We start from the raw sequence: 25,473 nt of genomic DNA, 5'->3' as shown, positions 1-25,473 counted from the left end.
ACACACCAGGGACCTTCTTACAACTCCACTCTGGGTCAGTCTCCATATTAGTACCCTCTCTTCATTAGCTCCACCACTGCTTGATATATATCCTAGGTCTTTGTATGCTCAATATAGGATTTAACATTACAATCTAACTGCAAATTTTCATCTTGAAATATGTTATAATTATATAGAATGCAATTTCAGTTACATGGCGTACATGATCTGCCTATTATTTCAATGGAAAAATCACATTTAGAAACTCCACACTGCACAATGGGCTATGCAGCTAATGTTAATAACTCTGCATCCAGGATATACACAGTGGGTCACTTATACTCTGCCTATGCACCATCTGCTGGTAAACTAGCACACATGGTTATGACGATCATAATCATATGATTTCCTGTTTTTAACCCCTTAAGGACCAAACTTCTGGAATAAAAAGGAATCATGACATGTCACACATGTCATGTGTCCTTAAGGGGTTAAATTTGCACTATCATGCTAAAAGTACCATTATCCTATTATTTCATCTTCTCTTCCACTCTCAGACTCTGTTCTTCTTTTCTTTATTTCTGATACAGTTTTCTTTAAAACACAGGACAATGTAAGGACTACTTTGTATTATGTATTTCCCTGCGCCCCACTTTCTTTGACCAAAGGATTGGCTTAAGTCAGCTCCATTTCCTGTGTCAAGGAGAAGGGTAAGTACTTTATCTGACACAGGAAATGGAGCTGACTTAAGCTCCTCCTCTGGTCAAAGAAAGTCAAGCGTAGGGAAAATACATAAGACAAAGTAGTCTTACTTTGTCTTATGCTTTAAAGAAAACTAGACCAGATAGAAAGAAAATAAGTACAGTTTCTGAGAGAGCAAAATAAGAGGAAACAATAAGAGAAAGGTAAGTTCGGCGTGACAGTGCTGCTTTAACTATATGTATGTTAGGAACCTTGGAACACGATAATGTATAAATGACTAAGATTCTTATAGTGAGAACATTATATTTTAGGCTCTGTATCCAGCAATAAACATATAACTTCACCTGCACTTACTCATGTCTCCCATTATCTATAAATTGGATTTCATGGATGATGTCTTCCATTTGTTACACTCCATAATTCACAGTTCGACTAATTACTTACAGTATGGGATCTCTGCCTTTGTCTGTTTGTCCATGTTTTTGTATGTCTGACATATAACAAAGTAGTAAAAAAAGTTGCAGGCTCTCATTAGTGCCTATTACACATGGCATAGCAAAATGTTGCAATGAAATATGCTCTATAGTTGACTATCAAAGTACTCACATTCAATGTTAAGTCCTCGCAAAGCAAAGTTCCACTTTCTGGGCGGTCATCTTATGCCCACAGCAAACATGTATAAAAATATAAAAGTCCTTTTTATTCAATCTTATTAAAAAAAACAAAGAAAAATGGTACAAAAAAAATGAAAAAGACAGAAACATCTTATAAGCACCCTGGGTCAGTAAAACAAATCAACGTGTTTTGTTTGTTGGCGCATACTTTTTCAAAACTCATTGCAAGGTCACTGAAGAATTAGTTAAATGTGTTCCTTTTTGAATGCTAAATATAGCTATAAAATTATGCATGAGCTTTTTAAATAATATATTTTGATTAGATTGGAAAAACACAATTAAATGAAAGAAATCATAAATTGGTAGCTACAGTATTGACTTAAATTCATCTTTCCATGTCTCTCAGCCTAATTATGTTTTATATGAGATTGGTACCTAGTGTTAGAATCTTTCTTGTAATTGACAATTACTGATGAGAGTTGATCCCGTTCTAAAAAAAAGTCCATAAGCTAGCAGAGCAATATTCACAGTCTTGGGAGTTCGATGGAAGCATGTTATGATCGATTCCTTTCAGATCCACCTAATTTGCAGGCTATCCATCAAGAAGTCTAAATTGAAATTCCATTGTTTTATCAGAAATCAAGATTGATGATGAATAAATGAATAAAATTTAATGCTTGTCAGCTTTAGTATGTACTTATGTCAATGAACAGCAAAAGAAAGCCAAAATTAAAGATCTTAACGCGAAAAAAAACAATTAACATAAACAGATATTGAATAGCGATAAATAAACCTATTATAAATATAATTTTTATTTCCTTGGAATATAAATTCTAATGTAGTAATTTAATAAATCATTTATAAATCTCTTATAGTACTGACATTTTTAGTATATTAACAAAAATATCAATATTGATTATAAAGCACATGTATACTGTACAGTGGTATGCAATGGGTAATAGAAGAAAAGAAAATAGAAGTGCAAACCCGTTTTTACCATGTTTCCAAGAAAGACAGCTCTGGTCAGTGTCTATCTCAATTTTATCTATTACAGAAGGCCTAAAACTCAGCTCTAGAGATATTGTGATAATTATTATATTAGTTTCAGTGATTTAGTTCAATGTTTCCATTAAAAAAAAGTTTGGTAGAAGATCTGTATAACGCAGATAATGGAAATACTAACTTGTACACAAATCCCTTTTAGCTGCATTGAATGAATGAAATGTCTGTTATTCTGTGAATGAAGGAATAGATGTGTTAAGCAAATCCTGAACAAATCAGTTTCACTGTCCATAGGTTGACAGGCATTTGATTTGTACAACGCAGCTGAACAGGATTTGTGCACATGTTTAGTAAATACCCATTCATAATGGCAAAATGTAAAATACACATTTCTTTATGCAATAGTAAGAGTTATAATGCAATATTACTAGCACAACTCAAACCCTAAAATGGACCTTAGAATTAGGGCTATTTTCTCAAAAATAGTAGTTACCATCTACACTGGGTTATGTTTCTCCATATTACCATATATGGAGAATTAGTACACTTTATCACTCATGTTTAGGTTTCTTGAGAATGGCTATATCCCCATATGTGACCCTTAAAGGGGACACGTCACATGTTTGGAATTTACACTATTTAATAAAACATTGAAATTTACTTCAAACTCAAGTTAACCTTTTTTTTCATGAGATACACAATTTTATTACAATTTTTTATTAAAGATTTATAAATTTTAGATCATAATCAAGTTCAGACAAGTCAAAGTCATAGCAAGCATTGCAAATGAAGAGGATAAATAGAAACATTGTTTAATTTCTCTTCTTCTTTTTATGTTGAGTACAAGATACAGGATAAAGCTTAATACAATAACTGCCAGAAAGCTAAGGGGTAGGCATCCAGTTTTAGGATAAAGATTTTAATTTTTACATTTAGTTTTACCTTATATACCTTACAAATAAATGTTGTTACATATAGGTATGTTAGCATAATATTAAAAGGGCTGGGAATTGATAGTATCCCTTTAAAGGCATAAGAGATGATATAGATATATATATATATAATATATAAAGAAATACTCTCACTATAGATTATTTTCTCACTTAGTATTCTTATTACTTATTCTTAGTATTACTAAATTCTAATTTAGAACTAAATCGTGAGGAACTTTATTTGATTAATTTAATTTTAAATAATTGTATTTAACATATAACATTTTTTTTTTATCATTACTTATCATTTCCACAGAGTAATTGAGTATGCATTTTTAAGCAAATTTTTCTTAACTTCTTTAATTTCAATGGGAGATGGACCTGATTATTACTGACAGGTATATATATATATAAGCTAGCCTCCTTGAATATATCAACTATAATCTTTTCTTAGCAAAGTCCTTAATTTAATTATTTTGGATAAGCTTTTCAAATGATTTATCTATAAAAAAAAAAACATAAATCAAGGCCAAAGAGTAAGAGGACAAACACATCAGCATAATAGGATGCTTTAAGGAATTATAAATTGTACTGTCTAGTCCAGGGTTCTCCAAGCTCTGGCCCTCCAGATTATGCTGAGCTACAACCCCCATGATTCTCTGGCTGCTTAATTCAAAGGATCATGGGAGTTGTAGATCAGCAACATCTGGAAGATTAGATTTAGGAGAACCCTGGTCTAGACAGCCCAGCTTACAAATGCATTCCTTTAGTCTAGTACACTGCTGCCTCTACATACTATAGATGTACATTACTCAATACTGAAACACATTTTCTCAGTGAAAATAGTGATAAGATCTTCATGAGTCATGTACTGCACTTTGTAACTGGCGCAATAATTCAGTATTGATACTGAACATTATAACATTTGACTCATTATTATATGGGACACCAGTTATTTCACAGTTTGCCATGAGTTTGGTGTCAACATTTGTTTAATCTTTATATAAATTAGAGTTCTAGAACTTTTTTAATTGCCATATTGTCCTATATTTTAAGTCCACCAGATTTATTTACTTACTAATGCACTAGATCATTATAAATACAATTGTTTGCATTTGAATGATGAGTCTAATAGGGTTATGAAGTAAATTAGGGAAGTACAAATTCAAAGTGAGCTTCAAATTCAAGTCATTATTGTGGAGAAAATCAATGCTATATTGCAAGTCACTGTAAGAGGACAGAGTGCAAAATATGGTGTAGTATTTCTGAGTGGTTGGTGGAATATATAAAAGAAAATGCACTTACACTTTTTTGTAACTGATGTTTAGCTCCAAATATATAAAACCATGTATAAAATTTATAACAACCACTTATAAAAAAAAAAAATGGCGAGTAATGAACACTCAGACATGGGAGAGCCCTTTGTGGTGAAGGGGTCTAAACAAAGTCTATACGTTTAGAGCCTATCTCTATAAATGGCTCTCCCAAATGTTAGAGTTCATTACTCACCATTATTATTTTTTTAAATATGTGTTAAAATATTCTATATAATATTGCACTATTATTATTTTTTTGTTTTGTTGTTTTATAGATAATCTCACAGTATACTGGTGTATCCAAGGTGTAAGTGCTATTTGTCAGCACTTCACTCACACTTTGTTTTTTGAGAAAGATTGAGAATGATTTAAGAATTTATCAAAGCCTGCAGAGATCATCTAAAAAAAAAAAATAAGAGCTCTCTTAGTAATCGAAAATATCAGAGTGCTTTTTTGCTGATGCCTCTTTCCCTAGGTTGATGTCCTAAAGCTGCTGGTGTTGCTGATCTGCATGAATCTCCCTTTTAATGAGTTGCTGTAAGTAGGATAGAGCTGCTACAACTGTCAGTGCTTCGCCCTGTAAACAAAACAACTTTGTTTTGTTTTTCTTTGTAGGGTACTAATATTGGAAAAGTAAAGAAAAAACTTACCTGCACTCTCTCCCAAATCCCTATGTATATTTAAACAAATGGAGGTTATTTAGTTACTCCAATGGCCCTTTGAGGGAATGCCCCCCTATTAATATTGGAAAAGTAACTGCCACTTCATCTCTGCCAGTTTTCCATCTTTTCCCTGGGCTTACATCCAAGGCTACTGCTGTTCTGAATAAATATCTCCCTTTAGTTGTTATTGTGATTATGGTAGGGCTGCTAGTGCTTTGCCGCGTAAAGCTGAGCAGTTTATTTTTTTATTTTTTGCAGGGACCTAATAGTCCTTCTTGACTTGTGTCTCTGACTGACTCTTATTTCCAACCGTATGGCTGTTTCTTAAACTCAACCTGTCCAAAACAAAGCTTCTTGCTGTTCTTGCTTCAAGTGTTGCTACTCCCGTGGCTGTCTGTCTCCAAGTCAATCCCACTACTATTTTCTCTACCCCGCAGGCTTGCAACCTTGGTGTTCTCTTTGACTCCAATCTCTCATTAAACCCTCCAGTGAAGTCACTTGCCAAATCTTGCCAACACTAATCTCAAAAACATAGCACTAGTGATGTCCCGAACTGTTCGCTGGCGAATAGTTCCTGGCGAACATTGCTTGTTCGCGTTTGCCACGGACGGCAAACACATGCACTGTTCGGTCTGCCCCTATTCGTTATCATTGAGTAAACTTTGACCCTGTTTCTCACAGTCAGCAGACACATTCCAGCCAATCAGCAGCAGACCCTCCCTCCCAGACCCTGCCACCTCCTGGACAGCATCCATTTTACATTCATTGTGAAGCTGCATTCTTAGTGAGAGTAGGGACAGTGTAGCTGCTGCTGATTTGATAGGGAAATTGATAGCTAGGCTAGTGTATTCAGTCTCCACTACAGTCCTGAAGGGCTCATTTGATCTCTGCTGTAAGGACAGCACCCCAAAAAGCCCTTTTTAGGGCTAGAACATCAGTCTGCTTTTTTTTTTCTGTGTAATGTAATTGCAGTTGCCTGCCTGCCAGGCTGTGTGTCAGGCTCACAGCATATACTGTGCCCACTTACCCAGTGCCACCACTCACTCACTGGTGTCACAATAGCTTGCATAAAAAAAAAAAAACTTTTTGGACTGTCATATAATAGCAGTCAGTTTCCTTCACTAGTGTGCGTTTCAGGGCCTGCCCATTGCCACCACTCACTCACTGGTGTCACAATAGCTTGCATTTAACAAAAAAAAAACTTTTTGGACTGTAATATAATAGCAGTCAGTTTCCTTCACTAGTGTGCGTTTCAGGGCCTGCCAGGGCACAGTGTCACACCAGTGCAACTCATATCTGGTGTAACAGTAGTGTACATTTAAAAAAAATAAAAAATTTTTTTTGACTGTAATAGATTGAATAGCAGTTAGTTGTCTGCCAGCGTGTGTGTCAGGCTCACAGCATATACTGTGCCCACTTGCCCAGTGCCACCACTCACTCACTGGTGTCACAATAGCTTGCATTTAAAAAAAAACAAAACTTTTTGGACTGTAATATAATAGCAGTCAGTTTCCTTCACGAGTGTCCGTTTCAGGGCCTGCCAGGGCACAGTGTCACACCAGTGCAACTCATATCTGGTGTAACAGTAGTTTACATTTAAAAAAAAAAATACAAGTTTGACTGTAATAGATTGAATAGCAGTTGTCTGCCAGCGTGTGTGTCAGGCTCACAGCGTATACTGTGCCCACTTGATCAGTGCCACCACTCATATTTGGTGTCACAATAGCCTGCATTTAAAAAAAAACAACAACTTTTTTGACTGTAATATAATAGCAGTCAGTTTCCTTCACTAGTGTGCGTTTCAGGGCCTGTCAGGGAACAGTGTCACACCAGTGCAACTCATATCTGGTGTAACAGTAGTTTACATTTTAAAAAAAAAATACAATTTTGACTGTAATAGATTGAATAGCAGTTGTCTGCCAGCGTGTGTGTCAGGCTCACAGCGTATACTGTGCCCACTTGATCAGTGCCACCACTCACTCACTGGTGTGACAATAGCTTGCATTTTAAAAAAAACAACAACTTTTTTGACTGTAATATAATAGCAGTCAGTTTCCTTCACGAGTGTGCGTTTCAGGGCCTGCCAGGGCACAGTGTCACACCAATGCAACTCTTATCTGGTGTAACAGTAGTGTTCCTTTTTTTTGACAAAAAAAAATAAAATTTTGACTGTAATAGATTGAATAGCAGTTGTCTGCCAGCGTGTGTGTCAGGGTCAGCCAGACAACACGCCAATCAACGCATGCTGTTGCCACCACCAGAATGCCGTCATTGCAGAGCTCAGCAGTGTAGCATTTTTTATGTGTGTCTGCCTCTGACAACAGCGATGCCATTTGCAACCTGTGCCAAAAGAAACTGAGTCGTGGGAAGTCTAACACCCACCTAGATACAACTGCTTTGCGAAGGCACATGATCACATCACAAACACCTATGGGATAAACACATGAGTACAAGTAGCACACAAACTCAAAGCCGCCATTCTCCTTCTGGTCCAGCATCTTCAGCCACGTTAACCACTGCTGTCCTCCTTGCCCCCTCTCAACCATCCGCCACTCCGTCTCTCGCCTTGAGCAGTTCCTGCTCATCTGCACAGTCAGGTGTCTGTCAAGGACATGTTTGAGCGTAAGAAGCCAATGTCACAAAGTCACCCCTTTGCCCGGCATCTGACAGCTGGCTTGACTGAACTCTTAGCCCGCCAGCTTTTACCATACAAGCTGGTGGGGTCTGAGGCGTTCAAGAAATTTGTAGCTATTGGGACACTGCAGTGGAAGGTACCCAGACGAAATTTCTTTGCACAAAAGGCAATCCCCAACCTGTACTCGATTGTGCAAAAGGAAATAATGGCATGTCTGGCACACAGTGTTGGGGAAAGGGTCCATCTGACCACTGATACCTGGTGTGCAAAGCATGGTCAGGGCAGGTATATCACCTACACTGCGCATTGGGTAAACCTGCCTACGGCTGCCAAGCATGGAATGCGTGGCTCTGCAGAGGAGTTGGTGACAACGCCATGACTTGCAGGCAGGCTTGCTGCCACCTCCTCTACTCCTCCTACTCCATCCTCTTCCATAACCTCCTCGGCTGAGTCCTCTTCTGCTGCTGCGTCTTGCTCCCCATCAACGGCACCCCCCCAGCTCCCCAGGTACTGTTCCACAACCAGTGTCACGCCGTCTTGGGGTTGACTTGCCTGAAAGCAGAGAGTCACACCGGACCAGCACTCCTGTCCGCCCTGAACGCACAGGTGGATCAGTGGCTGACTCCGCACCAACTGGAGATCGGCAAAGTGGTTTGTGACAACGGAAGAAATTTGTTGGCGGCATTGCATTTGGGCAAGTTGACACATGTGCCGTGCATGGCACATGTGTGTAATCTGATCGTGCAACGCTTTGTGCATAAGTACTCAGGCTTACAGGACGTCCTTAAGCAGGCCAGGAAGGTGTGTGGCCATTTCAGGTGTTCCTACACGGCCATGGCGCACTTTGCAGATATCCAGCAGCGAAACAAAATGCCAGTGAGGCGCTTGATTTGAGACAGCCCGACACGTTGGAATTCAACACTCTTAATCTTCGACCGCCTGCTCCAACAAGAAAAAGCCGTTAACGAGTATTTGTATGACCGAGGTGCTAGGACAGCCTCTGCGGAGCTGGGAATTTTTTTGCCACGTTACTGGACGCTCATGCGCAATGCTTGTAGGCTCATGCGTCCTTTTGAGGAGGTGACAAACCTAGTCAGTCGCACCGAAGGCATTATCAGCGACATCATACCATTTGTTTTCTTCCTGGAGCGTGCCCTGCGAAGAGTACTGGATCAGGCCGTAGATGAGCGTGAAGAGGAAGAGTTGTGGTCAACATCACCACCAGAAACATCCTTATCAGCATCGCTTGCTGGACCTGCGGCAACGCTGGAAGAGGATTGTGAGGAAGAGGAGTCAGAGGAGGAATGTGGCTTTGAGGAGGAGGAAGACCAACCACAACAGGTATCCCAGGGTGCTTGTTGTCACCTATCTGGTACCCGTGGTGTTGTACGTGGCTGGGGGGAAGAACATACCTTCAGAGAGATCAATGAGGATGAGGAACAGGACATGAGTAGCTCGGCATCCAACCTTGTGCAAATGGGGTATTTCATGCTGTCGTGCCTGTTGAGGGACCCTCGTATAAAAAGGCTGAAGGAGAACGACCTGTACTGGGTGTCCACGCTACTAGACCCCCGGTATAAGCAGAAAGTGCCTGAAATGTTACCGAATTACGGCAAGTCAGAAAGGATGCAGCAGTTCCAAAATCAATTAAAAAGTATGCTTTACACAGCGTATAAGGGTGATGTCACAGCACAAAGGGAATCTAACAGGGGAAGAGGTGAAAGTAATCCTCCTCCTCCCACGACCACGCCGGCAAGGACAGGACGCTTTACAGACGTGTTGTTGATGGAGGACATGCGGAGCTTTTTAAGTCCTACGCATCGCCACAGCCCATCGGGGTCCACCCTTAGAGAACGACTCGACCGACAGGTAGCAGACTACCTCGCCTTAACTGCAGATATCGACACTCTGAGGAGCGATAAACCCCTTTACTACTGGGTGTGCAGGCTTGACCTGTGGCCTGAGCTATCCCAATTTGCGATAGAACTTCTGGCCTGCCCCGCTTCAAGTGTCCTGTCAGAAAGGACCTTCAATGCAGCAGGAGGTATTGTCACTGAGAAGAGAAGTCGCCTAGGTCAAAAAAGTCTAGATTACCTCACCTTTATTAAGATGAATGAGGGATGGATCCCGAAGGGACTGACAGTGGGCGATACATTTGACTAAAAAAGGCCTGATGAAGGGGACTACTTAACACATCACTCCTATCTAGTGGCACATTAGATTGCACGTGCAGTGCCCCAAATTTGAAGTAGGAGGACCGACCAAGCATCTTTTTCCATCTCCCGCTTTCTAAAATCGATGCCTTATATATACGTCCCCTGATAGGGGACGTAACAGGGATTAAACTGATAGGAATAGTACTACTTAACACACTACTCCTATCTGGTGGCACATTAGATTGCACGCGCAGTGCCCCAAATTTGAAGTAGGAGGACCGACAAAGCATCTTTTTTCATCTCCCGCTTCCTAAAATCGATGCCTTATATATACGTCCCCTGATAGGGGATGCAACAGGGATTAAACTGATAGGAGTAGTGTGTTAAGTAGTACTATTCCTATCTGGTGGCACATTAGATTGCACGTGCAGTGCCCCAAATTTGAAGTAGGAGGACCGACCAAGCATCTTTTTCCATCTCCCGCTTCCTGGGTGAAGGAAGAGAGACCTTCAATGACATCAGTGAGGACAAGGAACGGGACATGGCTAGCTTGGTATCCAACCTTGTGCAAATGGGGAGTTTGCGGTTGTGCAAATGGACTGTTTGCGGTGCGTTAAACGGGGAGTTTGGTCTGTCACTGTGAAGGGGGCGTAACCCTTACACTACCTGATCGATACAACTTCATACCTGATGTTTTAAAGCACATTATTCCAAACAATTTAGGAATGTTAGGTGATTTATGCCCTTTATGGATTAAAACCAGACTCTGCATCAACTTTTCCATCACTATTGTGGACAGAAAGAGTCCCTGTGGGTTTTAAAATTCACCTGCCCATTAAAGTCTATGGTTGTTCGCCCGGTTTTTATGTTCGCGACATCACTTCATAGCACTCATCCACCCCATCTAACGCCGGATGTGGCCAAGGTGCTGGTCCATGACGCTATTATCTCTCGCCTTGACTACTGTAATCTGCTTTTTAGTGGTCTTGTGCGTTCCCAGCTGGCCCCATTACATTCCATAATAAATGCAGCGGCGAGGCTAATCTTCCTGTCTGCCTGCACTTCCGATGCATCCTTTCTCTGCCCTTAGTCCTTGCTTCCTAAGATATAGGGCTAATTTAAAATTATTTTGCTTGCTTACAAATCACTGCACAATGCTGCTCCTGCCTACCTATCCTCACTAATACACAAGTACCCCCATCCAGGCGGCTACGCTATGCCAAAGATCTGCGTATATTCTCTGTTTCTACTCTCACCTCTGACACCCTCCTCCAAGACTTCTCTAGAGGTGCACCGTTCCTGTAATTCCCTTCCCTGCTCCATTGGGCACTCACCCTGTCTCAGTTCCTTAAAAAAATCATTAAAAACACACTTCTTTAGGAAAGCATATTAATTCAACTGTTAATAGCTTTTTCTTCCTGCACCTTGGTAATCCAGCCTGCTACCTCTCCTGCAAGTGTTTCATCCAATCCCATTCAATTTAGATTCCCTCTACGAGCTGAATTTTCCCCCACTATTGACTTCCATCGCGAAAGACCTCCAAAACTGGCATAGACCATGCTTCAGTTGGTTCTGCAGAATCAATATTGTCAAAACGAACTTGCTACCGCGAATACTCTATCTTTTGCAAACTCTCCCCATTACACTCCCTAACAAATTCTTCGCTACAATCAAAACCGCCTTCACAAACTTCCTATGGTCGTATACCCGTCCCAGAATCGCCCACGCAACACTAGTCAAGAATAGAGACAGAGGGGGATTGAATATGCACGACGTCGAAATCTATCATAAAGCAACCCACCTAAACAGAATATATAAATGGACGAAAAACAACCCAACACAACAATGGGTTCAACTGGAAAATACATAAACCAAAGTCCCCTCTAAAAATACGCCCGTAGATCCCAGATACTCAATCTCAACAGCAAAAAAACAACACTCACCCAACTATTAATGCGAGATTAAAAATATGGCAAAAACTAGTGAAAACAACAGATATCTCTCCCCATCCATCCCCACTTTATCCACTAACACACAACCCTAGGTTTCAAAGAGGGCACACAGGGAGAACGTACGACCAATACTGTGACGGACCTACACTACAATTGAGAGACATGATCCAAGATATTAACATTAGAAGCCTTACTCATATCCTACCCGACACTACCCACACAGGTAACCAACAGCTACACTATGCACAAATAGTACACTTCATTAAAAGACAGAATCTAATACCGGAAGGTACACGGACTCTAACACCCTTCGAACAGCTATGCTCCTCACATCCACTACAGACCAAAGTCCTCTCGACCATGTATAAATTGATTAAAGAGACACAAGACTTAGACCTTCCTAACTACACAAAGGAATAGGAAGAGGAACTCCAATTAGATATCTCACAAAAACAATGCAGTTCAATTCTAAAATCAGCAGACACTATAAAGTAACCCAAGAAAGTAACTATAAACAAATCTCCAGGTGGCACTACACACCAATGAAAATCCACAAAATCCACAACACTCCCATAGCCCAATGTTGGAGATGCCAACACAAGGAAGCCCACCACTCACACATATGGTGGCTATGACCTACAACAGCAAAATTCTGGTCCAGAATGCATACGCTTGTACAAACACTCCTTAATGTCACGATCACATTTTCCCCCCAACACTATATCCTCACACTCCCACCAAAAGGTCTACCCAGATTTAAATCCCTCCTCTTTTAACCATTTAACTATGGCAGTGACACAACGAATTACCAAATACTGGAAACAATCACAACCACCCACAATAAGAGAATGGATACAGAGAGTCGATAGAATCAAACAGATGGAAGAACTAACATACGCTAAATCCAAAAACTACAGTAAGTTCACACAACTTTGGGAACCATGGAATAATTTCCTTCATTCCAATCGACTGAGCAATGCTACGACTTAAGACTATTCCACCTTAATAAACACTGTATTCAGACTGCAAGACTTGAGTGAGGGTTGCTAGTGATTCATCCTGCAAAGCACTGCATTTCCTTTCACTTTTATGTAGGGAATTAATATTAGAAAAGTGGCTGCCACCTCATCCCTGGGCTCACTTCCAAAGGCTGCTGCTGCTCTCCTGATCATGTCCCTGTGGTTATTTTAAGTAGGAAAGGGATGCTACTGATTCCCCCTAATACAAATGTGTCTGCTACTGCTTTGCCTGGGCTATTGACCTCAAGGTTCGTGCTGCTGTTATGAGTGAATGTCCCTCTTTTGGTGGTTAATGTGAGTAGTGTACAGCTGCTTCTACTGCTAGTGCTTTTATTTTTTACAGGAACCTAATCAAAGAAGAGTATATATCTTTACTAAAAATATAATTTCTCTCTTATGGTTACTTTTTTTCAGCTGATCAGTGAACCAAATGGATGGAAAATCATTGTACTGGAAAATATATACATAATATTCATATCATTTATTCATTCACTTTTTTTCTACACTTTTTTTTGTTTGTATGAATCATTTGCCTGAACATTTTCATGAATGATATTCGGATGAGTTGAATCAAATCAAGGATTATCGGAATTTCTAAACTGAATATCTTTTTTGGAAAAGCTGTTCCACCATATTCAAGCTGTTCCACCATGCACAAATCTAATTGGTTATAATAACATTGAATTGCTTACTGTTGGAGATTTATCAAAATGCTCTTAAATATTTCATAGTTTAATTTTTATTTTGTGTTTTATTTTTGTTCAGGCAAACAAATGCAACAAAAAAAGAAACAGTATTTTTGGGACTTCATAGATAAATATGTATTTTGTTTTGTATTAACCCAGTAGGTGCACAATGAAAAATAAAAGGTTTAAGTTCACATTGCAGACTTTTATCAAAACACTAGTCACTGATATCAAACTCAGTAAAATAGACCAAATTTTTTTCTAAAATGTGGTTAATGGCAATTACCTTGGAAGCCAGCAGGCTCATTGCATTTTCCACTTTTTTTTTTACACCAGTTTTTAGGACAATATTTTAATGTATCAGTAACAGGAATTTATCAAAACTATTTTCTGAGTCTACAATAAATACCAGTACCTGCAAGTCTTCTATGAACTATGGGTTAGGAAATCCAAGTACATAGTATTTTGTTCCAGGAGGTAATGTTAAGCACTAATGTAAGTAATGATTTATTAAATTAATAATTATTATTAAGCATTCAGACAACAACAAAACAGAAACTCCATATTCATTTGCATTATTTCATCATTTAAATCATGCCACCACTTGATTAATTCCAAGAGAAACTCTTTAATTTAATGATGATAAATAAAAAGAAGACAACTAAGACCAAGAGATTTAGTCACTCGTGTGCAATGATAAACAAATTGTAAAATGTAGACGAATCTAAAAAAATATAGGTATTGAAGGCTAAACATTTAGCAAATCCCTTTTGAAATCAGTATTGTCAAATTTTTAAAGAATGGGTCCTCCATAGACAGCTGACTTTATCAAAGCAAAACAGGGGATTCCACACAAGATAATGTATTTGCAATGCATTGATTTGAAACACAAATTGCAAAATTATGGATTAAATAACGTTATAACTATCTGAATTGGATTATTTCTCATATCAGCTATTTTTACCTACTTTATTTTGTAGGTTTTTTTTCATTATTTTTTTAGTTCAGATAAACAAATGCAAGCAAAAAGAGAAACAGATGAAAATACTTCTATATTAAAAATGGGACAAGGCAGAGATGCCCATTAGCTCCCTTGCTCTATATTTTAGCTACAAGCCCTTAGCAGCTTTAATAAGACAAAAAGAAGTAGTACAGTGAATCTTGGTCGCTAAAGTGAAACATAACACTATTTTATTTGCAGATGACATCCTTCTGACCCTGTCGAACCCCCTTGAATCCATATCAGCTGTGATGAAATTGATAAAGGAATATGGTGAATTTTCTAATCAAAAACTAAATACAATTAAAACTCAGATATTGACGTATGGGGTATCTCTTTTAGAAATGGCTCAGCTTAAATCTATATATGAGCTTAACTGGGAGGGAAGGTCACTCATTCTCTGGACAACCTGATTAATTTAAACTATTTAAGCCTTCTAGATAAATGTAGACAATATTTTACAAAATGGTAGATTGAATTATCCTGGGTGGGTAAAATAGAATCAACTAGAGCATATTTGCTCTCAAAGCTGAGAATGATCCCAATAAGAGTGAGCAATACAATTTTTTGTTTTTTTTCAAACTGCCATTTCAAGGTTTATATAGTCGAATAAGAAACCTAGAATCTCACAGAAAATCCTTAAAAAATAATCAGGGAAAGATGGAGGCCTGGGATTCCCAGAAGTATTTGTTATGCATGAAGCATGTATGATAGCACATTTTTTTAGCTTGGGTTAAAAACACAAATTAGGTCAACTTATGGAAGTGTCAGACCTTCCGGCATCCGTACTCCGGGGACTTCCGGGTAGACGGAGCGCGGCCACTCCCCCTCCTCTGACGCGGTCACTCCCAGGATACAAAGGGAGACCGCGGCAACACCTCAGTGCTGGATCAATTTGAAAGCCTCCCGCGAAAACTTCAAAGCTTAGTGTATCTGTGTTTACCTCTACTGTGTATCGGACCCGGACTGTTTATCGTTTACCTGCCTTCTCCTCTCCTCGACCACGGACTTGCCTTTGGATACTCTTTTGTCTGCAGCAACCTTAATCCTCTCTGAGAAACATCTCTCATCAAACCGGATTACCACCCCTACTAAGCTAAGTAGAACTCATCTGCCTAAACAGGAGTATTGTTATCCTGCATCTCTGCTTACCTTCTTTTGCTTCAACCTAACTAATTGTTCTGCTGCCATTTAACAATTCTACATTGGAATCTCATCTCTGTTCAGACTAATAATTGCCTCAACTTAATCTTCTCTGCAAATCCTGCTGCTGCTTAATTTTCTGACAAGGAATTAAAGAGACAGCTCAACTTGAATTTTACTTTATTTCAATTATAACAATTTAATAAACAATTTCAGTTATCTACAGTTGTGATCCATATTGTCAATAAGTGACCATTACAGATTGATCCAGCCTTCTTAATGGATCCAGTAGATCTCACTTCTGAAATCACAAGATTGAACCAAAGAGTGGATACGCTTACTCAAGGCATGCAAGACCTACAGGTCACCAATGAACGAATCCTTACTTATGTAAGGGACTTACAAACACACACTCCTCATACCGTTACACACTCGGCTAGTGATCCTGCTGTTTCCAACCCCGAAAAGTTTTCTGGAGACAGGTCCCAATACCGAGAATTTATCAATTCTTGCAAATTGTTGATTGCCTTGAAACCTAGATCATATCCCACCGAAAGATCTAAGGTTTGTTCTGTTATTTCATTTTTAAGAGGCGAACCCATGGCCTGGGCTCATTCCTTCCTGGAGAATGATGACCCCATATTGGATTCCCTGGATGAATTCTTCGAAGCCATGTCTCTCCTTTACGAGGACCCTAATAAACAAGCAACTGCAGACTTAACCATTAGAACACTGCAGCAAAGAAACAGGCCTGTCGAAGATTATATTGCTGAATTCAAACGATGGGCACCAGAAACTCAGTGGAATGACATTACTCTACGTAACCAGTTCCGTATTGGGTTATCTGAAGCTGTCAAGGATGAGCTCTCCAGGACAGAACTACCTACTACACTGAATACTCTTATCCAATTGTCAATCAGCATTGACAGACGACTTAGGGAAAGAAAAGCTGAGAAGTCACTCACTAGCTCCCTATGGAAAAAACCCTTCACTTCTTCACGAGCACCAGAGAAACCTGTAACTCCCACAGAACCTATGGAAATAGGGGTTTTGAGAAGTCCTCTTACTCCAGAAGAGAGAACCAGAAGAAGACAAATGAACCTCTGCATGTACTGTGCTTCACAAGAACATGTGGTCCCAGAATGTCCTCTATTGAAACGTCCTAGAGGCGGTAAGCATGGTTCTACTACGAATGTAATGAGTGTACTTCCTCCTAAAACTACCTCTCATCTCTCCTCTGTTTCTCTCATATTACAGTGGGACAAAGAAAGGATTACCACTGATGCCATTATCGATTCCGGTGCTAATGGGGTTTTCCTGGACTCATCCTTTGTTACAAAAAATAAAATTCCTTGTGTTCAAAAACGTAATTCCGTCTCTGTCAGAGTTATTGATGGCTCCTTAATATCCTCGGGGCCCATTCGTTCTGAAACTATCCCTTTAAGAACTACTACCAATCATATCCATTCTGAATTTCTTGTTTTTGATGTTATAAATTCTCCTCTTTATCCAATTATATTAGGAATCGACTGGTTGCGGACTCACAACCCATATATTACATGGGCTCCTTTCTCTCTCACCTTTAACTCTGCATATTGTAAGGGAACATGTCTACAACACATCCCCATTCTACAAGTTACTAAAGAAACCCCCATACCTTCCATCTATTCTGAGTTCGCCGATGTATTCAGTAAAAAGGAAGCGGAGACACTTCCTCCTCATCGACCTTATGATTGTCCGATTGACCTTGTTCCTGGTGCTCCTATCCCTTTTGGACACATTTACCCTCTCTCTGAATCAGAGTTAAAAACCCTCAAAGAATACCTGGATGAGAACCTCCGTAAAGGGTTCATTAGACCTTCCTGTTCACCAGCCGCTTCCAGCATGTTTTTTGTAAGGAACAAGGATCAGACTATACGCCCAATCATCGACTACAGGTCATTAAATAAAATAACTATCAAGAATCGTTACCCTCTTCCCCTGATCAATGAGTTGATCGAAAGATTAAGAACAGCTACCATCTACACTAAACTTGACCTTCGTGGGGCATATAACCTTGTTAGAATCAAGGCCAATGATGAATGGAAAACGGCGTTCAGGACCCGATATGGCCTTTACGAATATCTTGTCATGCCCTTCGGGCTCTGTAACGCCCCTGCAACCTTTCAGCATTTCATAAACGATATCTTCAGAGATCTCCTAGATGTTTGTGTCATCATCTACTTAGATGATATTCTCATCTACTCCAACAACCTTGAGGAACACAGAAAACATGTGAGATGGGTATTATCCAGATTAAGAACACACAAATTATATGCAAAACCAGAAAAATGTATTTTTGAAGTCAATGAAATCACTTTTTTGGGATACGTTATCTCCCCTCATTCCATAAGTATGGATACCTCAAAAATAGATTGTATTGTCAATTGGTCTACTCCTGCTAATATTAAGGACTTACAACGTTTTTTGGGATTTGCCAACTTCTACAGGAAGTTCATTAAAAATTACTCCAATGTAGCTCATCCGCTTAACCTGCTCAATAGCAGTAAACGTTCCTTTGCTTGGAACGAAGAGGCTCAAGCAGCCTTTGATGAATTAAAACGGAGATTTACAAGTGCTCCCATTCTCCAACTCCCTAATCCTGATTTTCTCTACGTCATGGAAACAGATGCTTCTGACGCAGCTATCGGGGCTGTCCTTTCTCAGCAACGTTCGCCTCAAGATCCTCTCCATCCAGTGGCTTTTTTCTCACGATCTATGTCTCCTGCTGAACGAAATTATCCTATAGGAGAAAAAGAATTGTTAAGTATTAAAGCAGCATTCGAAAACTGGCGACACATACTTGAAGACTCACGCACTCCTGTAATTGTTTACACTGACCACAGGAACCTTGAATATCTTCATTCGAACAAAACTCTCTCTGCCAGACAAGTAAGATGGAATCTTTTCTTTGCCCGATTCAATTTTCAAATTATTTACAGACCTGGATCCAGAAACAAAAAAGCAGATGCTCTGTCCAGGATTCAACAAGATCTTCCTGTGATTGAAACTCCCCCACCTAAAATCATAGGTATCATTTCGTCATTAATAGATGATATTAAACATCTTAAAGAAGAAGATCTTGAGCTTCCCAAACAAAAGAAACTATCAAAAAAGGACGGTCTCTACTACTTCAAAAACAGGTTATACATTCCTCCCTTGTTTAGGAATAAAATTCTCACCTTAATACATGATTCCCCTCTGGCTGGTCATCCTGGTACAAGGAAAACACTGGAGCTGTCTAAAAGATATTACTGGTGGCCTCGCCAGGACAGAACCATAGAATCTTATGTCAAAACCTGTCCAACCTGTCTGAGATCAAAATCTGACCATCATCCACCATTCGGTCAACTATTAAGCCTACCGATCCCAGAAAGACCTTGGCAGTCCATTTCAATGGATTTCTTGGTGGAACTCCCTCCTTCGCAACATCATAACACCATTCTAGTAGTGGTAGACCGTTTCACCAAAATGTCTCATTTTATTCCTTTAAGGAAATTACCCTCTTCATCTGAGCTTGCAAAAATATTCATCGACAACATAGTGAAACTCCATGGACTTCCTGAGGAAATCATTTCAGACAGGGGAACACAGTTCACCTCCAAGTTCTGGAATGAGATGTGTTCCTCTCTCAGTATTCAACGTAAATTGTCTTCAGCCTATCATCCCCAAACCAACGGACAAACAGAGAGAGTTAACCAGTGTGTTGAACAATACTTGAGGTGTTATTGCTCTCACTTACAAGACGATTGGATCACATGGTTACCAATGGCAGAATTCTCATATAACAACTCTGTACACGCTAGCAGTAAAATGACTCCATTCTTTTCAAATTACGGATTCCATCCCTCTTCGATTCCTGATCAGGGACTCCCTTCTTCTAATCCATACGTCTCCAACCACAACGCTTTCATGTCTGCCCTCTTCCTCAAGTTGCGTGATAACCTCAAAAATGCATCATCTGCTCAGAAAAAGTTTTTCGATACTGGCAGACGACCTTCCCCTGCTTACAACGTTGGTGATCTCGTATGGCTCTCTTCAAAGAACATTGTCACAAACCGTCCCTCAAAGAAACTGAGTTCTCTCTTCCTTGGCCCTTTTCGTATATTGTCTCTTATCAACGAAAACGTGGTCAGATTGAAACTTCCACCTACCATGAAACTTCATCCTGTCTTCCATGTGTCTCTGCTTAAACCACACCGCTCCGACCCTTTTCTAAGGGATGCTCTTACCACTCCTGATCCCCTTCTGGTACAAGGTGAGGAAGAATACGAGGTCCAGAGGATCCTGGATTCGCGAATCCATCGTGGTTCCTTACAGTATCTTATCCGGTGGAAAGGCTACGGAGTTGACGAGGATTCCTGGGTGTCGTCCTCCGCGGTGCATGCTCGTCGACTCATCAACGCGTTCCATGCTCGCTACCCTTCCAGACCTCGTTGACAGCATCCGGTGGCTGCTTCTTATGGGGGGGGTTCTGTCAGACCTTCCGGCATCCGTACTCCGGGGACTTCCGGGTAGACGGAGCGCGGCCACTCCCCCTCCTCTGACGCGGTCACTCCCAGGATACAAAGGGAGACCGCGGCAACACCTCAGTGCTGGATCAATTTGAAAGCCTCCCGCGAAAACTTCAAAGCTTAGTGTATCTGTGTTTACCTCTACTGTGTATCGGACCCGGACTGTTTATCGTTTACCTGCCTTCTCCTCTCCTCGACCACGGACTTGCCTTTGGATACTCTTTTGTCTGCAGCAACCTTAATCCTCTCTGAGAAACATCTCTCATCAAACCGGATTACCACCCCTACAAAGCTAAGTAGAACTCATCTGCCTAAACAGGAGTATTGTTATCCTGCATCTCTGCTTACCTTCTTTTGCTTCAACCTAACTAATTGTTCTGCTGCCATTTAACAATTGTACATTGGAATCTCATCTCTGTTCAGACTAATAATTGCCTCAACCTAATCTTCTCTGCAAATCCTGCTGCTGCTTAATTTTCTGACAAGGAATTAAAGAGACAGCTCAACTTGAATTTTACTTTATTTCAATTATAACAATTTAATAAACAATTTCAGTTATCTACAGTTGTGATCCATATTGTCAATAAGTGACCATTACAGGAAGGGACATGAAGTTCAAGATTTTAAAACAGATGTACTTTATAAAATGTTTCTGGATAGACAACCATTGTCCCTTAGGTAAAATTATAAAGGATCCAATTACTAAAGCAACATTGACTATGATTAAAAACATAAGGAAAAAACTGAATTTAACTAATGGATTGACTTTATCCTCCCCCATAGATATATTAGAAATTAACGTAAAATATCTGGATTTGAGGGAGTGGAAGAGATGTGGGATCAATCAAAGAGTGGATATTTACTATAACGAAAATGTAATTCCCTTTCAGATATTGCAATCTACTATTCTCTTTAAGTAAAGTGTTTATGTATTTGAGAGTGAAAAACTACTTATATACAAAATGAATTATAGAACATAACGACACTATTGACTTTTTAGATAATCACAACCCTTTGAAGAGAATATCTTGCTCACTCAAATTTCTCTGTATTTCTGAAAATTTTAGTAAAGAACCTTCGATAATAAAATGGGAACTTGATCTTAAAAACTAATTTGGTATTCAATCCTGGAAACAGTTTAAAGTGGGTTAAACAAATTACACATTGTGTAAACTTGATCGAGCTCTATCATAAGTACTTTATATGTGGTAAATGGTTTCTACAAAATTACATAAAATGTACAGTGATCATTCCGTCCAATGTTGGAGATGCAATAATGTTAAAGGGTCTCATATCCACATTTGGAGGGAATGTTCAGGGCTAGATACCGTATATACTCGAGTATAAGCCGAGTTTTTCAGCACATTTTTTGTGCTGAAAAAACGGAACTCGGCTTATACTCGAGTCAATAGTCTGTATTATGGCAATTTGCATTGCCATAATACAGACTGGGGGAGAGTGGGCTGGCAGAGATCTTACTTACCCGTCCTGCAGCTCCTGTCAGCTCTCTCCTCCTCCGCGCCGTCCGTTCAGCACCTCGGTCAGCTCCCAGTGTAAATCTCGCGAGAGCCGCGGCTCTCGCGAGACTTACAGTGTGAGCTGACAGAAGAGCTGACCGGACGGCGCGGAGGAGGAGAGAGCTGACAGGAGCTGCAGGACGGGTAAGTAAGATATCTGCCAGCCCCCTCCCCCCCCCCCCCCCACTGAACTGCCAATGCTGGACCACCAGGGAAGGAGCCCCCCTCCCTGCCATGTATCAAGCAGGGAGGGGGGACGAAAATAAAAATAATAATAAGAAATAATAATGAAAAAAATATAATAAAATAATAAAAAATAATAATAAATAAAATAATAAAATTGCCCACCCCCCACCACTGCAACACACACACACACACACTGCACACACACACACTGCACACATACACACACACTGCACACATACACACACACTGCACTCATACACACACACTGCACTCATACACACACACTGCACTCATACACATACACACACACTGCACACATACACACACACTGCATTCATACACACACACACACTGCACTCATACACACACTGCACTCATACACACACTGCATTCATACACACACACACTGCACACACACACACTGCACACACACACTGCACACACACACACTGCACACACACACACACACACGCTGCACTCATACACACGCTGCACTCATACACACGCTGCATTCATACACACGCTGCATTCATATACACACACTGCATTCATACACACACTGCATTCATACACACACACTGCATTCATTATACACACACTGCACTCATACACACACACTGCACACACTGCACACACTGCACACACTGCACTCATATACACACACACACTGCACTCATATACACACACACTGCACTCATATACACACACACACACACACACTGCACTCATATACACACACACACACACTGCACTCATATACACACACACTGCACTCATATACACACACACTGCACTCATACACACACGCTGCACTCATACACACACTGCATTCATACACACACTGCATTCATACACACACACTGAATTCATTATACACACACTGCATTCATTATACACACACTGTAAATAAATATTCAATTAATGTATTTTTTTTAGGATCTAATTTTATTTAGAAATTTACCAGTAGCTGCTGCATTTCCCACCCTCGGCTTATATTCGGGTCGGCTTATACTCGAGTATATACGGTACTTTAAAAACAAACCTCAGAAGACTTCTAATAGAAATTTTGGGTTAAGAGATCCTATTGACCCCACATCTCTTTATTTTCCAATTAGACCTCCCTTGTGAGAAATCTCTTATTTATTGATTCATATTTTGTTGGCAATAAAAATGTGTTTAGCGAGAAATTGGAAAAAGCAAGGACATCAAAATTGGAATGAGATAATAAATCATGTTCAATGGAGAAAGGATATTATTTAACGAACAATCAAGGGAGTCTAATTTCAAAAATGTGAGACAAATGGGAGGCATCTTCTTTTGCTAATACAGCTGGGTATCCCTAAAAAGATTTTTATAATAGTAAATAAACAATTAAGAATAGGGTATAGGATATAATGCATCCTTATGACATAGCCCACCTCCCCTCAGCCCCCACCTTCACGACAGTATGAATGAAGTATGTAGTAGTATGAATGTCAATAGAAATGTTTGTAGTTAAGATTATAAATTAAAGAAATGATATATTATTGTTATTCTTAAAATCAATCATGTAAATTTTATTCTTGTAACTTTGCAACATTAATATTTCAATAAAGAAAAAAAAGAGAAACAGTATTCATAGAACTTCCGAAAAAAAAAATAATTAACTGATTTATTATATCACAGTAGGTGTACAGTGAAACAATTAAAGTTTTAAGTTTACCCTGCAGAGTTTTATCAAAACAATAGTTACTGATATCAAACTCTCTAAAATAGACCAAAATGAGTTGTCGAGTCAATTCCATTTAGTAGAGTACTTTAAAGGCACAGAACAAAACTTTGTTCCTGATTCCTTATTGAAACTTAAAAGTTACATTGATCCTCCTACTAAAAAGGCTACTTTAAAAACTTTCACAAATAGCCTCAAAGCTGTCCACCAACACATTGTGTCTAGCTGTAAAAAAGATACATAAATATTTCTAGTGAAGAAAAATAAATAATCACTAAATACTTCAAACTGAAAGTTACACCTCACTTGAGAATGAAGTGACCTAAGGCTTTCAAACTCAGATAAAAAATCTTGCATCTACGGACTTTGATGGACAGTACTGATGATCTCTGGGCCAATCTGATCCTACTTACAGACAAGAAGTGGTATGCAGGGAGCATGTGCAGAAATTGCAGTACCGCCGTACAATGCCTTTCTTAGAGAAGCTTTAAATCCAATGCTTCCACTTGGTGCCCCAGTATATAATGCTAAACCAATGTAAGAGTTTGAATAGGAGAGTGGTGTTAGATTTACAGTGCCTTGCAAAAGTATTGGCATTTTTTGTGTTGTGTTGCCTCACAACCTGGAATTAACATGGATTGTTTGAGGATTTGCATCATTTAATTTACAGGACACGCTTACAACTTTGAAGATGTTTTTTTATTGTGACGCAATCAACAATATAACAGAAAAAGTCAATGAGCATGACTATTCACTCCCCTAAAGTCAATACTTTGTAGAGCCACCTTTTGCAGCAAGCACATCTCCAAGTCGCTTTGGATAAGTCTCTATGAGCTTGCCACATCTTACCACTGGGATTTTTGCCCATTCCTCCTTGCAAAACGGCTCCAGTTCCTTCAAGTTGGATGGTTTGCGCTTGTGAACAGAAATCTTTAAGTCTGACCACAGATTTTCTATTGGATTGAGGTCTGGGCTTTGACTAGGCCATTCCAACACATTTACATGTTTCCCCTTAAACCACTCAAGTGTTGCTTTAGCAGTGTGTTTGGGGTCATTGTCCTGCTGGAAGGTGAACCTCCGTCCTAGCCTCAAATCACGCACAGACTGGTACAGGTTTTGCTCAGGAATTCCCTGTATTTAGCACCATCCCTTTTTGCCTCAACTCTGACCAGTTTCCCAGTTCTGGCTGCTGAAAAACATCCCCACAGCATGATGCTGCCACAACCATGTTTCACTGTGGGGATGGTGTTCTTTGGGTGATGTGATGTGTTGGGTTTGCGCCAGACATAGCGTTTTCTTTGAGGGCTGAAAAGTTACATTTTAGTCTCATCAGACCAGAGCACCTTCCTCCATACATTTTGGTAGTCTCCCACATGCCTTCTCGCAAACTCAACACGTGCCATTTTGTTTTTTGCTGAAAGTAATGTCTTTCTTCTTGCCACACTGCCATAAAGCCCAACTCTATGGAGCGTACGGCTGTGGAACTCTGCAGCTTCTCCAGGGTTACCTTAAGTCTCTGTGCTGCCTCTCTGATTAATGCCCTCCTTGCCAGGTCCATGAGTTTTGGTGGGCGTCCGTCTCTTGGCAGGTTTGCTGTTGTACCATGTTCTTTCCATTTGGTTATGATAGATTTGATGGTGCTCCTGGGGATCATCAAAGATTTGGATATTTTTTTATAACCTAACCCTGACTTGTACTTCTCAACAACATT

The sequence above is a fragment of the Pelobates fuscus genome, chromosome 1 (assembly GCF_036172605.1).
Source record: "Pelobates fuscus isolate aPelFus1 chromosome 1, aPelFus1.pri, whole genome shotgun sequence".
NCBI lineage: Eukaryota > Metazoa > Chordata > Amphibia > Anura > Pelobatidae > Pelobates > Pelobates fuscus.
Note: the sequence above shows the minus strand (reverse complement) of the source record.